At 44.7% G+C, this 6,387-nt stretch overlaps 1 protein-coding gene across 1 annotated transcript in view; it reads right to left on the bottom strand.

Annotated features, from left to right (window-relative positions):
- Window positions 1-6,387, bottom strand: part of LOC125947656 (uncharacterized) — a 64,035-nt gene that overhangs the window by 25,167 nt on the left and 32,481 nt on the right. The window lies entirely within an intron of this gene.

The following is a 6,387-nucleotide window of genomic DNA, read 5'->3' as shown; positions in this document are numbered from 1 at the left end:
AAAATGTTACTGTACTTATTGAGCTTCAGCATTACTATGCAATAAAATTCATAGTAAGTATGATGTCTACATGTAGGGACAGTACCTTGTTACGTGGAACGCACATTTCTTCACAAATAGTGCTCTACAAACGCTAGTTCTGATTGATGCAGGATACACAGGCAATAATGAAATATGGCCAAACTTTTACTGTACTTATTGTGATTCAGCAGTACTATGCAATAAAATTCATAGTTAGTATGCTGTCTACATGTAGGGACAGTACCTTGTTACGTGGAACGCACATTTCTTCACAAATAGTGCTCTACAAACGCTAGTTCTGATTGATGCAGGATACACAGGCAATAATGAAATATGGCCTAACTTTTATTGTACTTATTGTGATTCAGCAGTACTATGCAATAAAATTCATAGTTAGTATGCTGTCAACATGTAGGAGCGATGTGTACTGTGCGTAAAGCGGTAAGCTGCACACGTCACACGACTTAACACCCTTAGGATAAGAAAGCGCGTATTTTTGCGTAAGCCTTCAACAAAAAAAATATACATATAATAAGCGAGAACCTTGCGAGAACCTTGTGCCTACTGATCATTGAGCGTGGCGTGGCATCGCTACTGATTTTCGCTCTGGCCGCACATTTTCGTGCACAGTTCCGAATCACGATGTGACACGACCACGACAGGGTGCGCGCGCACTAAACCATCTTGTGAAATCCAAAAATGGCAAGTTTAATGCCAATGCTTCTCAGGTATATCTCAACCACTATGAGAACGAGCGCACTGCCTTCAGCCGTCAAGGGAGTACTCCACAATCACATCCACAGCACTTGCCCAAGATATTGGTAGTGTGGAGCTATAAACTCCGTGCTTAAATAATTCTGCCACTAGATCTCTAGCGTGAAAGACTTTTATTGCAGAGTGAATTTTGGCTCAACGGGCTAAAACGTCCAGCAGCGGTGCTTGAGGAACCCATGTCATGCTTTCTTGATTCCACTCGGCCCTGGAGAAATTTTAAAGGATAACCCACATAACCCAGTGGCGTGGATGGAATTAGATACATACACATATTGCCAACTGTGGGAAGTTTCCAAAGAAAGCTAATCGCATTACTGTTTATATTTTTTGGGCATACATTCGTGGCATAATTGTGACCATTGTATGTGCAATTTATCTCGTGGCACGATTTCTACGAGTTATGGAAGCGTAGTGTTTTGACGTCATTGTGCGCCTCCGCAGTCGACGGTGGTTAGACTATGCCTCCAAAATGCAGGAAGAGGCTAAGACCATTTCGCTTTATTATTGGCCAGGCACGTCTCATTATGTACATTTTACAGGAATCGAAAAGTCATCTTCATCGTTGAAACCTACGAGGCGGCATCAGGCGAAGGATCCACGTGCTTTGTCGGCGGCACTGCGTGGCTCATGCCAAGTGACTGCGGAAGGCCAAGCCTGGTACGTCGATACGCCAAGGAAACTTAACACTTGATTTGCACACTGGGACGTTATGGTAGACACTAACATACGGTCTGTTTCCAAAATCGTGATATCTCGGAGCAATGTCAAAGTACCATTTCGAGGTTAATAACAAAGGGCAATACTTCCGGGTGCTGATGGCCACCACTGCACCCTTGCTTATAAGTGTGTGCGTGGTCAGTTTTGTTCTTGGGTCAAACAGTTCTTTAGTAAATCTCCTGTCATTTGGAGTACGTATTTCTGTATAGCCCAGTCATGCACATGTCTCAGTTCTTTTGCTTTTGCAAAACTTTATAGTTCTGGATATGTGGCTGCTGTACGTTTTACTGTGACATTCACATTTCTGCGTGCGCTATTAATACGCAAAAGAGAAACAGCGTGGACATCTTCATAGCGTGTTTTTCGAAGCTTGTTTATGAAGATCCTGCACACTGTGCTGTACGCGAAGCTTTCGTGAGCCAAGAAGGCACAGTGGATCATTCCGACATGACTTTCTTCAGATTTAAAGACGAATGCACCCTTTAACCTTCATCGTGGACCTTGCAGAGCAAACGGAAGCTTTATTCAGCGTTATAGTACGTGAAGTCACAACAAATGAGTCTGCTTTGTAGGAACGTGCCACTCCAACATAAAGAAATTGGAGGACGCTTGAGCTTCGCCTTTAAGAGTGGAACGCAATAGCGTTATTGGGCCCCGTACGCATCGAATCTTTCTTTCAGTGGAAGCCCTTCACTGCAACACCGAACGTGGGAAAGCCAGCTTACAAAGACCAAGTTGACACTGAACCCCTTAAAGTCGGCTTCACCTTTAAACAGGAATGCATTGCTAGGAAGACGTTTTTTCAGGGGCAATATAAGGGGTCTTATAATAAAATGTGAAGACCCTAGCACCTTTTGAATTATTATTTTATTATTGTTTGTTATTGCGCCGACGCGCACGCGTGTCCAAAACGAATTAGCAGGAGAAGTCCCAATTTGACCTGCCTAGGATGCGAGCGCCATCTGGATATCATTTTCGCAAGTACCAGAGATCGCGGCTGTAGGTCTGGTAGAAATGCTGGAAAAGGGGTTTATGTTTGAGTTTCCTCGTAGCAGAATTAGGTTTTATCGTACATTCAAATTACAATCGGACGCCGAATGTTAAATAATCCGAGGTCATTGCGACTGTTTCAGGTCATTAAAGGTCATTGCGACGGTTTTAGTGAAATTAATTTTCATTTGCCACGTGTTGCTCCCTTCGCAGAACATCTGTAATTCCTGTTGATCATTAGCATTGGTAACAGTGCGGTATAGGACGCAGTCATCAGCATATTGACGCAGCTTGACGGCGGTGTTGCTAGTAACATTTACTACATCATTAATGTAAATTACAAATAACAGAGGTCCAAGCACTGAACCCTGAGGCACGCGTGACGTGACTGTGACGGATGAAGACTGTGCGCCATTAAAAGTGACAAATTGAGTTTTAAATTGTAAGTAGGCAGTTATCCCGTCGAGTAATTTAGTCCCATTGAATATTGCCACAAGAGAAAGTGTAACTAAGCCTACATGTACTTACAGTATCATTTTTAATCGAGATGGCTGGTAGTGGCCTCTGGTGTATTAAGGTGGCGGTCCCACTCCGGCGGCACGAGCCCCCCATTTTCAGCACTTTTGGAGCAACCGTGGCGGCTCTTCTACTTGGATATGAAGTTGTCGTATAAACAATAAAAAGCTTAATTCTTGTAGATTCCAACTATATATAATACAAAAAAATTGATTGATGTGATTTAGAAATGGTACAATGGTAAAGGTACATCAATGAAATTTTGCGTCCTAAATGGAAATTCCTTGAACTGTACTTTATCCAAAATTTACCTTCCTTGAGCGTGCAGTTGCCGAGCTGTTTACAACAGAAGATTGCGATATTTGGCAATTTTCAAAAGCAAGTTATCCAAAAAGTAAAAATTCAATTATTTTGCTACGTCTAGGAACTAGATAAATATGTCCTAAAGCTACAGAGCAAGCCGCAATGCAGCAAGTGCGGTAGTTTCTTCTAAATATGGTCACAACTGAGACAGTTCGCCAAAATCATGTATTATGCGTGTTCTTGAACATTTATTTCTAAATCACATTAATCAATTTCCTTATATTATACATAGTTTGAATTTACAAGAATTAGGCATTTTATGGTATATACCACAACTTTATATCCTAAGTAGAAGAGCCGCCACGGTTGCTCCAAAAGTACTGAAAACGGGGGGGCTCGTGCCGCCGGAGTGGGACCATCACCTTAAACACACAGGGGATTGATGCAAAGCAAAAGCAAAGAGCACTATGGAGGTCGAGTTCTTGCATTGTCACGCGCGTTACGCGCAAGCGTATAGACACCGCGAACGGGCACCGCGGCGTCGTAGCATTAACGGAAAGGTCGCGAACGCGGTCGTGACGCTACATTGGTCTCGACGGTGCGAGGCCTTGAGGTGCTGCCGCTTGTGTAACGTCGACAACAGCTTCGCTCTACATGCACTTACACAGGCTGAAACAGAGGCGGAAATTTTTATTTTGATCTCGGCTATCATTAGGTACCACGAAGCCGTGTAAATTACAGCAAACATTCGCTTACTAAATTTTCTTGAAGCATGGGGCCATGTGCTTTCCTACCAATGGCGCCATCTGGAGGAGGACGCAGCAGTTAGCTTGTATGGCACTTGTCTTCAGTGAGCCAGCAAGGTAAAATGGTGCATTACTACAAGATACGCGCTGCAGCTGTCAGTGACGAAAGCGTCACTAAGCGTAAGTTCTGTTCAGCATTAAAACATTTTTAATCACAAGACGCGGCGTGATCGACGTTTAGAAACGCGCCACCGTACGATGAAAAATGCACAGTGCATGGTGACTATGAATGCGACCACAGCTTCTATCTTCGTCATCAGCTAGAAGAGTTTCGCCCGCAGGGGGAACATTGATCGCGATTGCAAAGTATAAGACAACACGAAATAAGGTTCATAGATTTATTAGCCGTCTAAATTACCGCAAACATTCACTTAATAAATTTATTATACGCTTGGTGTTACGCGTGCACAGGTCAACATCAAAAGGCGAACACTCGGTGTCACAACGCTCACCTGATTAGCGTCGGCATCATGGAGTGAGCTGCTTCACGTTTACGTAATATCCAAAGTTTAGGGGCGCGGGGAGACAGCGCACAGATGCGATCAGCCATTTTGGCCCATCCCATCCAATTTTTGCACCCGCTGCAGGCTGCGTGCAGCGTATGCGCACAATAGAGCGGACAGCCATGCGCCGCGACGGCCAGGCTATGAAAGATGCGGGACGCGTTCTTCGCCAAAATACGCTACGCGTCTCTTATCGTTATTAACGTGATAGCGTTAAGCGCCCCGCCCCGTGTCGCAGAAAATCCGGCATCGGCGTGCGATGTCGGCGTTGGTGGCGGAGAAAATCATCCCCAACCACCCCAACAGCGCAGGCCCTCCACGTAGTGCAAGGTAAAGGCGTGGTGGACGCCAAATGGCAAAGTACGACTTTACCATTCGGCGTCGATGGTATGTGCCATTGCGCTTGGACCGTTACTGCACTACCGCAGGATCGGTCAACCTTTACAGTTGGCACGTTACGGACTAACGCTCGGCGGTTACGGACGCAGAGGCGCAGGCGGAGAAAAAAGAACATCGACAAGCATTCAGGAATCTTTTATGTTATCGCGTCCGACTCTTACAGGCGAAGCTCAATGGGCCATTTGATACTTTCGCATCACTAGTTGGTTAGTCTTGCTGGAATATGGCGGCGCATTTCGAAGCAATGACGGTAACACAGAATGATGGCGCTCGTTTCGAAGTGCACTGCCAAGTTGCAAAATAAATACGAGACATGAATTCTCGAAAGGAGTAATTGAGCGAGCGCTAGAATTCGCAAATGCCCTTCTGTGCTTAAAATCGGATATCTTGTCGTTGTTAGAAGTTAACAGAAAATGGGCGGGCCGGTCATCTTTGGGAGCTTACGATCAAACCACAAATGAGGCAGTACAGGGCAGTGTAGTGCGTTTGAAGTTGGCGGCGCGCACAGCAAATAATTTTTGAAGACTGGGGAACATGCATGAAAATAAATGGGCGGCTAAAGTGCAGACGTATCTGTACCTCAAAAGCGTAAACAGAAAATGTAAATAGTAAAAAAAAATGTACGTGTCTATTTTAGGCTCGAGCTGCTTGCCAAAAGACAAACGCACAGGAGCAAATATTCACAACAAAAAGCGGCATGTGTATGCTGCAGCAAAAATCTGCGAGACCGCTCAGCACATCCTAATGGAATGTAACTTCAGCCAAACTTAAATACCACGTAGCTAGACACATCCAAGGTAATGTTGTTGGCCGTCGCTTGCGGATACCCGGTAATTTTTCGCATTACATGTGATTACACAATTAGTCTTAAAATAACAAATATTATGATTAGATTAAGAGTCGATGAGAATTTCGTGTAGTACTATAGATTACACGTGAGTGTGTTATATGCACTGAAACACTATGCGCAATTCAGCCGCGTGGGTGATTGAGTGCGTTCGCTCTCCGTGATAGCGCGCGTCCTCGCACGCTTCTGCTCGGGCATACGGCGCGCGGTGAAGATTTTATCTATAGGGAACCTCACGGCGACGGCGACGGCGACGACGACGGCGACGGCAGAAATCCGGTTGAAGTGTCCATATAATTGATATCGCAATAAAATTTACACCGTCAGCGAAGTACGCTAGGCGACGCCCAGTTGCATCTACGTGTAGTGTAACATCTAAACAACCTGCAACATATACGGCCTTACATAAAACATCAGCAGTTCGCTAAAAGATCTTTGTAGTGGGCTACATTCAGTATAATTATATGCTAATTCTCGGTTTTCTCAAAACCCAAACCTTTTCTTTCATCCA

Source organism: Dermacentor silvarum, chromosome 8, assembly GCF_013339745.2.
Source record: "Dermacentor silvarum isolate Dsil-2018 chromosome 8, BIME_Dsil_1.4, whole genome shotgun sequence".
NCBI classification, from domain to species: Eukaryota; Metazoa; Arthropoda; class Arachnida; order Ixodida; family Ixodidae; genus Dermacentor; species Dermacentor silvarum.
Note: the sequence above shows the minus strand (reverse complement) of the source record. Positions and strands in the feature narration are given on the sequence as shown.